Source organism: Nipponia nippon, unplaced genomic scaffold (assembly GCF_047370975.1).
Source record: "Nipponia nippon isolate SJK-2023a ecotype South Korea unplaced genomic scaffold, ASM4737097v1 scaffold_5, whole genome shotgun sequence".
NCBI classification, from domain to species: Eukaryota; Metazoa; Chordata; class Aves; order Pelecaniformes; family Threskiornithidae; genus Nipponia; species Nipponia nippon.
This window is the reverse complement of record NW_028262369.1, coordinates 55591790-55603145: the sequence shown is the minus strand read 5'-3', so window position 1 is coordinate 55603145 and position 11356 is coordinate 55591790. Positions and strand designations below refer to the sequence as shown.

The following is an 11356-nucleotide window of genomic DNA, read 5'->3' as shown; positions in this document are numbered from 1 at the left end:
TGATCCCCCTCCTTACTTCTCCAAGAAGCAAAAACTCTATCATTTCATTATTGCTATTCCCTAGATGGCCTCCGACCACCACATCGCCCACCAGGCCTTCTCTGTTCACAAAAAACAGGTCCAGCGTGTCACCTTCCCTAGTTGTCTCCCTCATCAGCTGTGTCAGGAAGTTATCTTCCACACACTCCAGGAACCTCTGAGACTCTTTCCTCTCTGCTGTACTGTATTTCCAGCATACATCTGGTAAGTTGAAGTCCCCCATGAGAACAAGGTGTACAGAACCGGTACCAAATGCAGCTTTGTCTCGACATTGGCGCTGTAGCGCCATCCAGCATCACGCTTCGAGAAAACCATCTTCTCCACAGTTTTGAGAAAAACAACCTCGTGCACCTGCGCAGGGACTAAAGGCGCAAAAAGAGCAGAGGCAGGGACAGCACGCCCGTGACAAACCGCACGTACACATTTGCGATCTGCTCATGCGCGAGAACCCCTATATAAGGAGCACGTGCTCCTCGAGGAGGAAGAAGAAGAAGAAGAAGAGGAAGACGACTTGTTCTCCGCCCCTACCTCCTCCCTGCCGTTTGCCTTCCTGGACTTCAGCCTCGACGAAGCCTGTGACAATTGAAGACTTGGGACAGAGCCAGCAGAGGATCATCGGACTCAAACTGGTGTTGATAGACTCCTTCTTCTCTCTCTCTCTCTCTCTCTCTCCCCTCTCCCTCTCTCTCCTGTCCCCCCTCCCCTTCCCTCCTTGCCTTCCCTCCACTTTCCAACAAATAAAAGCAAAAGGTTGTACGACATCTGACCGGTTTCAACGTCTTAATCTCGTCCTTGGGATCGTAACGAAACCTTCCCGATACCGGATCGGGACATTTAATTGGTGTTACGGACAGGATCCCTTGAGACGAGAGTGTCGTACAACCTTATGGTGTGCTGAGCAATTGTGTGTGAATGAGACATGCAAATAAGCACGAAGCGAGTGCGGAGTTCTGATCCGCAGTTCTGCTCTCCCGCGAGGGAAGCAGCCGGAGACGAACGAAGCACAAGGAAGGAATCAATGTTGAGGTCCTCATATTAAAACTTGTATGCTAGTTTATGGTCTGTCCTCCTGAGGGAGTATAGGGGAAACTTCAATTTTACGGTGTGACCCCCTCAGGATGATATCCCCCTTGTAGGCTCTCCTCTGTCTCGTAGTAGATTACGGTTTGGCCTCCTGGGAGCGTATAGGGGGAACTTGGATACTGAAGCGTGACCCTCTCAGGACGACACCCCCCCTTTGTGGGAATTTTTTGGTATTAGTTTATGTTTTGGCCTCCTGGGAGCGCATAGGGGAAACTTGGATACTAAAGTTTGACCCACCTGGGACGAATTCCCCTTTGTAGGACATGGCCGCCCAAAAGGCAGGTGACTCTTGTGAAGAAACAGAGAAATTATATGAGTTTTTAGAAACGTACCGCTCTCGCCCCTCAGCCCCAGGATGAGATTCGGCACGGGACCACTGGTTCCAGCTGCAAAGTGTCATGGACCGAATAGCGGGCTTGCATAAAGAAGCAAGAGTTAAGAAGGGGAAAGGGAAAGCTATTGTTTGCGCTGTGCTAGGAGCGTGCTTAGCAGCTGTGATAGAGGAAAGGAAGCGGGCGCCCTGCCAAGCAGAGGCTGTGGTCGCCTCGTTGCAAGTGGCGGTAACGCCACTGCGAGAACAATTATTGGAAACCAAGCGGGCGCTAGAGGAAGAGAAGCGCCAAAATTTAATATTGAAAGAGGAGTTAAGAGTTCAGCTCCTGAGGGAGGCAGATACCCTCGCTGAGACGGAGGGGATGCTAGAAGAGAAGAGGGTGCACCAAATTTACCCTCAGAGGGACTTAAAAAGACTAAAGGAGGCCATGAATACCCCCCCCCCCCATATGTGCCCACTGGTAAAAACAGAATACATATATGAAGATGATAGTGACAACCGTCCCCAAGTTGTAACGAAAGAAATCTCCTTTACCACCATCAAATTGGCCAAACTACAGAAGGATTTTGCTAGGATGGCAAGGGAGTCCGAAACTGAATATGTGTGGAGGGTATCCCTGTCGGGGGGGGATCACGCTATCGGAAAAGGAAGCAGAGGGGTATTGGGGCCCTGGCCTCTTCCTCACAACGGGCAATCGCCAAGCCCCATGGTCTCTGACCCAGAGGGTTGCATATTGGGCGGGGGGGCTGAACCCATTAGAGAGGGGGGATCCCCTAGCTATAACTGGTTCCATCGATCAACTATTAGAAAACGTACAGAAAGCGGCATGCCTGCAAATGATGTATGACCGGGAACTTAACCCAAATCTAAGTTCTCTGATATTACTACCGGTAGACCCCGAGTGACTGACGCCACTAATAAGAGGACTCCCTGACTTGCTAAAACCTATCGGGATCCAGTTACAGGGAAGAATTCAAAATGTGCCTCGCGAAGAGTGAATCACAGCTGCCCTGGAGGGAACGGTAACCCCCGAACAGCGGCAGTGGAGGAAGAAGGTGTGGACCTGGGGGGAGATAGCCCAGGAACTAATAAACTACGGGAGGAAATATGGGCCAGTAGGCAGGACTTACCAAAAGGTAGAAACTAGGGCCGTGCGGGCAGCGGAGCCGGTAAATAAATTGCTGGCTTTTTCGGGGAGAAGCCCCGACCTAACAAAAAGAGAGAAACCCCCAATCCGACAAGGATTGTGGCAAATGGGACTGCAAAAGGGTGTGCCCTGAGACTTGATGAATGGGCTCCCCACCAAAAAGTTAGAGCTCCTGGTGCGGAGGTGGTCCGGGCAAGAACCCCGTCCCAAACCGAACCCGCCTTCTGCACCGGCATTGGACAGGGAGGAAGGGTTTAAGAAGGATGAAAGAGTGGTGGGAAACTAAAACTTCCACCCCCTCAGGGTGAGGAGGGAGGCGAAGGGTGGATGTTTATCAGACAACTCACCTGCAATAATAAAGGAGACCTACTAATTACCGTTGCAGTGGAGCTGAGGAGTAGGTCCATGACCTTTTTAATTGATACGGGGGCCCAGATTACAGCAATAAAACAGAGTGAGGCAGAACGGTGCAGCATTTCAACCCCTTCTAAGCACCTGATAGTATTAAATGCCCTAGGGAAGACCCAATCTGTGCCTGTGACCCCGGTAACCTTATGGCTACCAGGAGATGAAAGTCCGGTGCACACCATGGCAGCTGTAGGGCCTTTCCAAATGAATCTCCTAGGAATCGATGTCCTAAAAGGAAAGCAGTGGCAGGACAGCCAAGGGAACTCATGGTCCTTCGGTGTCCCCAGGTTAGAAGATTAACCAGGAGCCCCAGTGCTGCAATGTGCCTGCTACAAGCAGTGCCTCCCCTTCCTCCTTCCCGCTTGACCAATGTGAAGCTTTACCCGCTACTCTTGGGAGCGAGGGAGGGCATCACCCCTGTGTTAGAGGACCTGAAAAAGCAAGGAATCATAATCCCAGCACAATCCCCCTTCAATTCTCCCATATGGCCTGTTAGGAAACCCAATGGTAAATGGAGATTAACCGTTGATTACTGACGCCTCAATAGCAATATGGGCCTTTTAACAGCCGCCATGCCGAATATTGCTGAATTAATTGCAACCATTCAGGAACAAGCCCACCCGGTGATGGCAACCATCAATGTCAAAGACGTTTTTTTATGGTCCCGCTGCAGCCTGGGGACCAGGAGCGCTTTGCCTTCACGTGGGAGGGACAACAACATATGTTCACTCTTGGAAAGCGAAAGGTGCCAATGGGAGGACCCATAAAATCCACACAAAATGGATTATTCCCTCTTTCTAACCCAAGAAGCGAGTTTGTTCCTATTTCTGTTTTTAAGGGCGGCGATACGACCATGATGCACCTGCTACTTTGGATCATTTTAACTCAGGGACACCTCCATGAAAGTGATGAATGACCACTCCCTCTACCTTCCCCTCCTCCATACAATCCCTTCGAGAACAACGAGTTCATGTTACTGGCAAAAGCCGTGAGTCAAACTTTCAATCTGAGCCACTGTTGGGTTTGTGGCGGACCCCTAGGGCTGTCAAGTTGGCCATGGATGTCCGCACCCCTCACCCCAGACCAAATCGTAAGCAAATATAGCGAAACCACAGACGATCCATGGGATGACAGTGGCACCTGGCCAATTCAGTTTCCAGCTAAAGGGCAATATTGTTTGAATCGCACCCAGAAGGGAGGGATCGAAGTGGGAGAAAGCAAATGTCAATGGACCCTCACACATAAGCCCCTCGACAAGGAAAGGGACCTGTGGGTGTGGCTTAATGAAACAGGGCGTAACCAGGGGTTTAAGGGATATTGGTCAAGCAAGAATGAAACCTTGATTCTCTGGCATTACAAGCAAATTTGTAAATGGAGGGGTACTTATGGGGCTTGGTATTGTGCTGGCTGAATAAGGGATGAGGCAACCACCTTTTTCAGCCCTCTGGGCGACAGAGACACAACTTACTTTCAGTTTCCACCGGGGAAAGATGGGCCATTTGCTCAAGGCAATAGGGCTAAAAAGGGACATTATTGGATTTGTGGGCACACAGCATATAAATCCTTACCCGCGGGGTGGTCAGGAGTTTGTTATATAGGGATCATCAGACCCCTATTTTTCCTTTTACCAGAAACGGGCGGACCCCAACTAGGTGTAAAGGTATATGATAACCTCGGTGATAGAAGTATTGCCCGTAAGACGCGGTCTACCAAGGTAAATTTAGGTGGGACACAAAAATGGGGAAATGATGAGTGGCCCCCCCCGAAGTAATAATTCAACATTACGGACCAGCAACTTGGAATCCTAATGAGCCCATTGCAGGGGCAAGAGAACCAATCTATAACCTAAATCGAATAATCAGGCTACAAGCGGCTCTAGAGATCATCACCAACAAAACTGCTGACGCAATAGATCTGTTAACTCGACAATCACAACAAATGCGCATGGCAATTCTTCAACACCGCATGGTTTTAGATTATTTGTTGGCCGAGGAGGGAGGGGTGTGTGGAAAACTGAATGTCTCTAACTGCTGTCTAGAAATAGACGACATGGGGGAAGTGATTCTTCAGTTAACCAAAGATATCAGAAAAAAAAACCTTCCCGATACTGGATTGGGACACAGGGGCTAGCAATCATGAGAGTTCTCCCAGCTGCTTCTAGAATACGTCGTCTGCCTCTTCATCCTGGTTGGGTTGTCAATAACAGACTCCCACCAGGATATCTGCCTTGTTGGCCTTCTCCCTGATTGTCTACCCATAAACACTCAACCGTATCGTCACTATCATTAAGCTCTAGGTAATCAAAACACTCCCTAACATACAGGGCTACCCCACCACCTCTCCTTCCATGCTTATCCCTTCTGAAGAGTTTATAGCCATCCATTGCAGCACTCCAGTTGTGTGAGTCATCCCACCATGTTTCCGTGATGGCAACGATATCATAGTTTTCCTGCTGCACAATGGCTTCCAGCTCATCCTGTTTGTTGCCCATGCTGCATGCATTGGTATAGATGTACTTCAGTTGAGCTATTGATCCCTCCACCTTTTTGGGGGAGAAGCTCTAATTCCTATGTGACCATTCTCAGGTACTTCCATGATTTCTATTACATCCATAGCCCTTGCGTCTTTGCTCCACATGGCTCTCCATCCCCTACCTCCACTGAGGCGGCAGACCGAAGGACCTCGCTAGCACACCATCCATCAAACATGGGCATACCACCCTCAGGCTTATCTCTAGTGGGACTGGTTTTATCCCTTTCCCCCTTCATATCTAGTTTAAAGTTCTTTCAATGAGCCCTGTTAACTCCTGTGCTAGGATCCTCTTCCCTCTTTGAGACAGGTGTAACCTGTCTGTCACCAGCAGGCCTGGTGTCCTGTAAACTGATCCATAATTAAAAGGCCCAAAATCCTGTCGGTGACACCAGGCTCGGAGCCAGGTATTCATCTGCTGGCTCTTCTTCCTGTTTCTTCCCTTATCATTCCCTGCAACTGGAAGGCTAGCAGAGAACAATACTTGTGCTCCTTTTCCCTTAACCAGTCATCCCAAGGCCCTGAAGTCTCTCTTGATTGTCCTTGGACTTCTAATTGCAACTTCCTTGCTGCCTACCTGAAAAATCAATAATGGATAGTAATCTGAGGGCTGTACCAGGCTAGGAAGATTTCTCTTCAGGTCTTTAACCTGGATCCCAGGGAGGCAGCAGACTTCCCTGAGAAGTGGGTCCAGTCTGCATATTGGGCCTCCTGTTCCCCTCAGAAGAGAGTCTCCTATGACAGTGACTCATCTTTTTTTTCTTTATGGAAGCAGTTTTGACGCAGGCTGTAGGCCAACTTAACCTCAGCGACACCTCCGAGCTAGATGAACCATTGTCCTCATCATCGTTCAGTTCCACTTGCAGAGCCTCATACCTATTATGCAAGGGTACCTGAGAAGGTGGGGTAGTCACAGAGATGTACCTGCCGCACCAGGCAGGAACTTGTCACCATTGCCCTCTATCCCTTAAGTCATTGTGTTTTGCCAGGTGGAGAGAGGATAGGGAATCTTCCATATCGTCTGTCCTGTCTGCCTGTTGGGCCTGTCTCAGGGAAGGTAGGGTGAGATTCCACTAGTTTATCTCTCTCTTTCACTCCCTGACACTCCTCAACCTACTCACCTTGTCCCAGAGCTCTGTCACTAAGTGGAGGAGTTCCTCCACCTGGGTGCACCTCCCACAGGTGTGCTCACTACTGCTGTTTGGTACTGGTGTAAGAGTAGGGTGCACCCTGCAGTCTGACACCCGAGTGGTAGTGTGTTCGCACCAGAGCTCTGTCTGGGAAGCTGTGTCAGTCATGGTGGGTTCAGAGCTTAGAGACGCTATGGCTTTCTGCCAGGTGGATACCATTGCTCCCTGGTCAAGCTGGCAGAGCTTCAGCACCCTTCCTGCATGCCCTTCCGTGCAAACTGCCACGCAAACTGCCACACCACTCCCTTGCTGATATGCCACTCTCTGCAGTGCTTCTGGTCACTAGCACTCCCCAGGGGCTTTTTTTATATGTGTGTGGGGTCTTGGCCACCGTTGCTCCTGGTGCTGCCCAGGTCTCATCAGCCGCTGTCGCACACGAGCTGCAGGTTCCTGGTGGCTCTCTCAGCTCTCCCTGAGGCTCCCTGTGTTCGGGAAACCCCTCTGTGTAACGTGCTAGAGCACTCCACTGCCAGTCGTGTGGGCCCCAGAGCTGCTTGCCTTGGCGACTGTATAATCTGAATAAGTAATATCACTGTGTTTCCTTTAAGGAAGACAAAGTTTGTTCAATTTAAGGCTGAGAACAGGGCATGAGAAATTAAGGAATTCAAAAAAGAACTAGAAAAAGACAGATCTAATTTTTCAGTGTGGGGATGAAGTTGGGGTCAAGTCACATGCTTTGAGTTGTGTAAGTTTTAATGTATCTTATTTCTGGACCTAGATGATAATTTTAGCCTATTGTTCTCCTTTTGAACTTTCTCCCATTACTTGTGCTGGAAAAGCAGATCTCCTTTTCCATCTATAGTTTTTGTCTAGACTAAATTTATGAAGGACTTTTCCTAAGACACTCCAGCTGACATAATTGATAATCTTTTACAGTACAAGGTAACAGCACTCAGATACTCAGTGATTATATTTATCCAAATAATTTTTAATATGCTCTTTGAAAATGTGCAAGTGAACATATTTTAATAGGAAAATTTAAAATTTTAAGCAAGGTCTAAATTTTCCTGTCCTGTATAAAAATAATCACAACTTCACAAGTCCAGCTGAGTTCTAGGCTATCTTTTGGTAACTCCCAGTTAGCAGGTTGACCAAGCATTTAATTTTAATGTTCCGTCAGCTGAACTACTTATATACATACATGATTTTTCAATTATACATATATAAAAACTGATGTTTGTGAAACCACCTCTCCAGTCTGTCCCTGATATTTACAGGATATGAAAATTAAAATATAACAACACATATGTATAAAGGTTTGCTAATCTTTTCAGTACTAACTGATCGTCATTAAAGAAGGAGAGTCACATGCAAAGGCCTTCCTTTCTAGAACTTCCTAAAATAGGCCAGCATTGTAAAAAAAAAAAGGAAAAAACAAAGAGAAAAAAAGAGAAAAAGAGAAAAAGAAGAAAAAAACTGTTCTAAAAATAAAATGAGATAGTAAAAATTTTGACAGACAATACCAACAGTCTTCAAGCCATTCCCTGTGTTCTTGAGAATTATATACATAATCTGCAATTTCTGAGGGATTAAAGTGAGGAGATGAACAAATATAGAAAGAAAAGAAAGTAGATTATAAGATTTAAATTCAAATTGAGCTGTACAGACACTTTCCAGACTTTCAAGATGTAAAAAGAGAGAAAATCAATGTGTTGAATGTTTACTTGAGACTGTTGTCAAACTTCTCCTCTGTGTCCCAGGTATGAGGTGGTGCATAACTGCACAACGAGAACTCAACCACAATTCCTCCTTTGCTCCTGAGAGTGCAAAAGGATTAATTTTTCTCCCTCTTTCCTGAACATGGCATATGCTTCAGTCCATACTGCCTCTGATATTCCTGCTAGCACACTGAGCAAGAAGCTAAAATATTATTTTTCTCTTTGTTGATTCATCTTGAAGGAAGAACATCTAGTATAACCTGTGATTGGGATATGGGTCAGGCTAAAGGGACCTGGGCAGAGCAGAGTCTCATTAGGCATTATCCATAGTCTGGCCCTTATTTTTTGTTTCCTTTCCACACTAAAGATTACATTAGCAATAATTATTATTTTCTTGTTCTTGTTGCATGTGAGCCAATACTTGCATGCAAAACTTGCATCAAAATTGAAAGTTGTGATTTTTCTATTTGGCCCTGGCAATTACTATCTCATTAAAGAAAGGAATTGTCTTGTTAATTACACTGGAATAGGCCGCAAAACCAAACCGAAAGGATCAATTTAAAGTCCCAGCATTATCCATTTTTCCCATTGTTTGGTATTAAAGCTATTTCTTTCTTTCTTCAACCCTGCTTTTCCTACTACTTAATCCTACAAGAAAAATCAGTTTTTCTGTTGACAGTATCCATCTGTTGGCATAAGAAAAATAAAAATAAAAAGGGAGATAATGTTAGCAGTTTGACATAAAAGCTTTTTGTAATTGTGCAGGAGAAGATAAGTGTCATGGGTGAAGCCTTTCTGAAAACACCCCTCAGGTAGGTGACATCTTGATGACATCTGCCCCAGCCTAACTCATTGGAAGATATTGGTGTGTACTGGGAAAACAATAAAGCAGAGATAATTGCGATGGTGAAGCTTGCCCAAAAGCTCTCTGTCTATCTGACTATATCTGTCATGATTTAAGGATGTGCTGGAAAGAAACAGATGCACAGAACTGTTAACAAGTTTAAACTCTTGTAACACTTTTGGGGGAGGACACTAGACAATGATAGTGATCCAGGTAGAAAGCTGGTGAAATAGTGAAATGGTGAAATAGTGAAATGGTGAAATAGTGAAATAGTGAAATAGTGAAAACAGTAAATCCTCTTGGTCAATATCTGTACATGGTTTTCTGACATCTTTTTAGTGTCTAAGCCTGCAGTGGGACCACTACGTTCAGGGGCCAGGCTACCAGCAAGGATTGGACACATTGAGCAGTTGGATGTGAATGCCCCGGTCCCCTGGGTCCATGATGCTGGTCCTAACTGGGCTGGAGGAGCAGAGCCTGGAGTGGTATGTGAACTGTGTGAATGTTGGAGACTAGAAATCTTAGAATAGAATTGTTATGCACCTGCAGTAACCCATCCTGCTTCACAAATAAACTTTAAATGAGTTGTTCTTACTGCAGTTTTCACCATGACAAAAATAAAAATCCTTGTTTAAACTGTGATGATTCTGGTAATTAAGGAGAAGGGAAATTAAAACTATGTGTGATAGTTAAAAGGATTAAGTAGGTATGTACAGAAGTTGAAAGTTTTAACCAGTGTGAAAGTATCTTTTGAAGGCTGATGAAGGAACTGCTGTGGAAGCAGAATCTGTGGGTTCATAGTCAAAGTGTTTACTGTAAACTTTATCTTGACCATCTGCCACCACTAATCAGACACAATTGCCACTTTTATTTTGAAGGAAAACATACTCAAGACCTGAGATTCCTCTGGGATAGCAAGCATCTAAAAGCTTATCTGCACACAACACTTACCTCTGAGGAAAACAAGATTAAGAATGAAGCATATGTTCTAGCAAACAGCTGAATTTGTTCTAGATGATAACATTGGGAACAATTTCCATTGGTAAAAATAAACAAGTGAAACAAATTCAGATTATGATGTTGAACAAGAAGGTTCTTTCCTAGCTGCAATATTGTGCTGGCTAACTTGGAGGGCACGTAAAACAGACTTCATCTCTCTGTCCTAACACAGCTTCAGGGTCTTACCTCCAAGAGGGTCAGAAATTCTACACTGAAACTAAATATCAAACAGCACGGTGATGATTCACCATTTTCCTGCTTCTGTTTTCTGGGGTTAGGCTCTGAGATGCAAAGGTGGTAAGTGAAAAACTTCTCTGATTCCATAATTAACACACTATGTCTAGCTTATATAACATTTTCCTATTCACATTTTAAAAGACTACATTAATCTTTTATCATAAGAAATATTTACTGTGCCTGTATTTTATTTAATTTATTACCTATAATGCAGTTGTATCTATTCACAAAAATGTGGTATTTTAATCACACAGATAACAGATGTGGCATTTAGGTTACTATTTCTTAGCTACTTACTTTTGTTTCCTTCTTTCTGTCAGTTGTAAGTCTTATTTTGTCAAAATATACCTGATAATTTTTTGATGGGAGGTTTGTCTGGTTGTTCGGGTTTTTTGTTTTTTGGTTTTTTGTTGTTGTTGTTCTTTTTCTGTAAAAAAGCAAATGTTTTAAAGACAAAAAATGTGCACAAACCTTTTGGAAAGAGATGGTATGACTGGAACTGCAACCAGCAGCTTCCTTCAGGGAAGATGTCTGTCATACACATTCCTCTCTGTGAAATTATCTGTGATACAATACACAGTGGAAAAAAAGAAAGAAGCTAAATTTTTTTGGGAAAAGTTTGGCTTAATCAGTGCAAAAGAGGATCCTGAAACAGATTCATTCTTTCTACATAAAGAATATAAAGTAAAAAAGAATCCAGGTAGGAGCTGACTAAGAAGCCATCCGATTATTGTTAGGCCATAATTGCATTTCTGTTGGTTTTCTTACAACCTATTGTTTGCATATTTTCAATTTATTTATTTATTTGTTTATTTGGGTGTTGGGTATTATTTGAGGGAAAAGGTGACTTGGGATGAAAATAACAGCATGAGACTGCATTGCTTCCAC

At 44.8% G+C, this 11356-nt stretch overlaps 1 pseudogene; it reads left to right on the top strand.

Annotated features, from left to right (window-relative positions):
• The first annotated feature begins 1520 nt into the window (after window positions 1-1520).
• LOC104020289 (uncharacterized) lies at window positions 1521-2736 on the top strand (annotated as a pseudogene).
• The last annotated feature ends 8620 nt before the right edge of the window (window positions 2737-11356 follow it).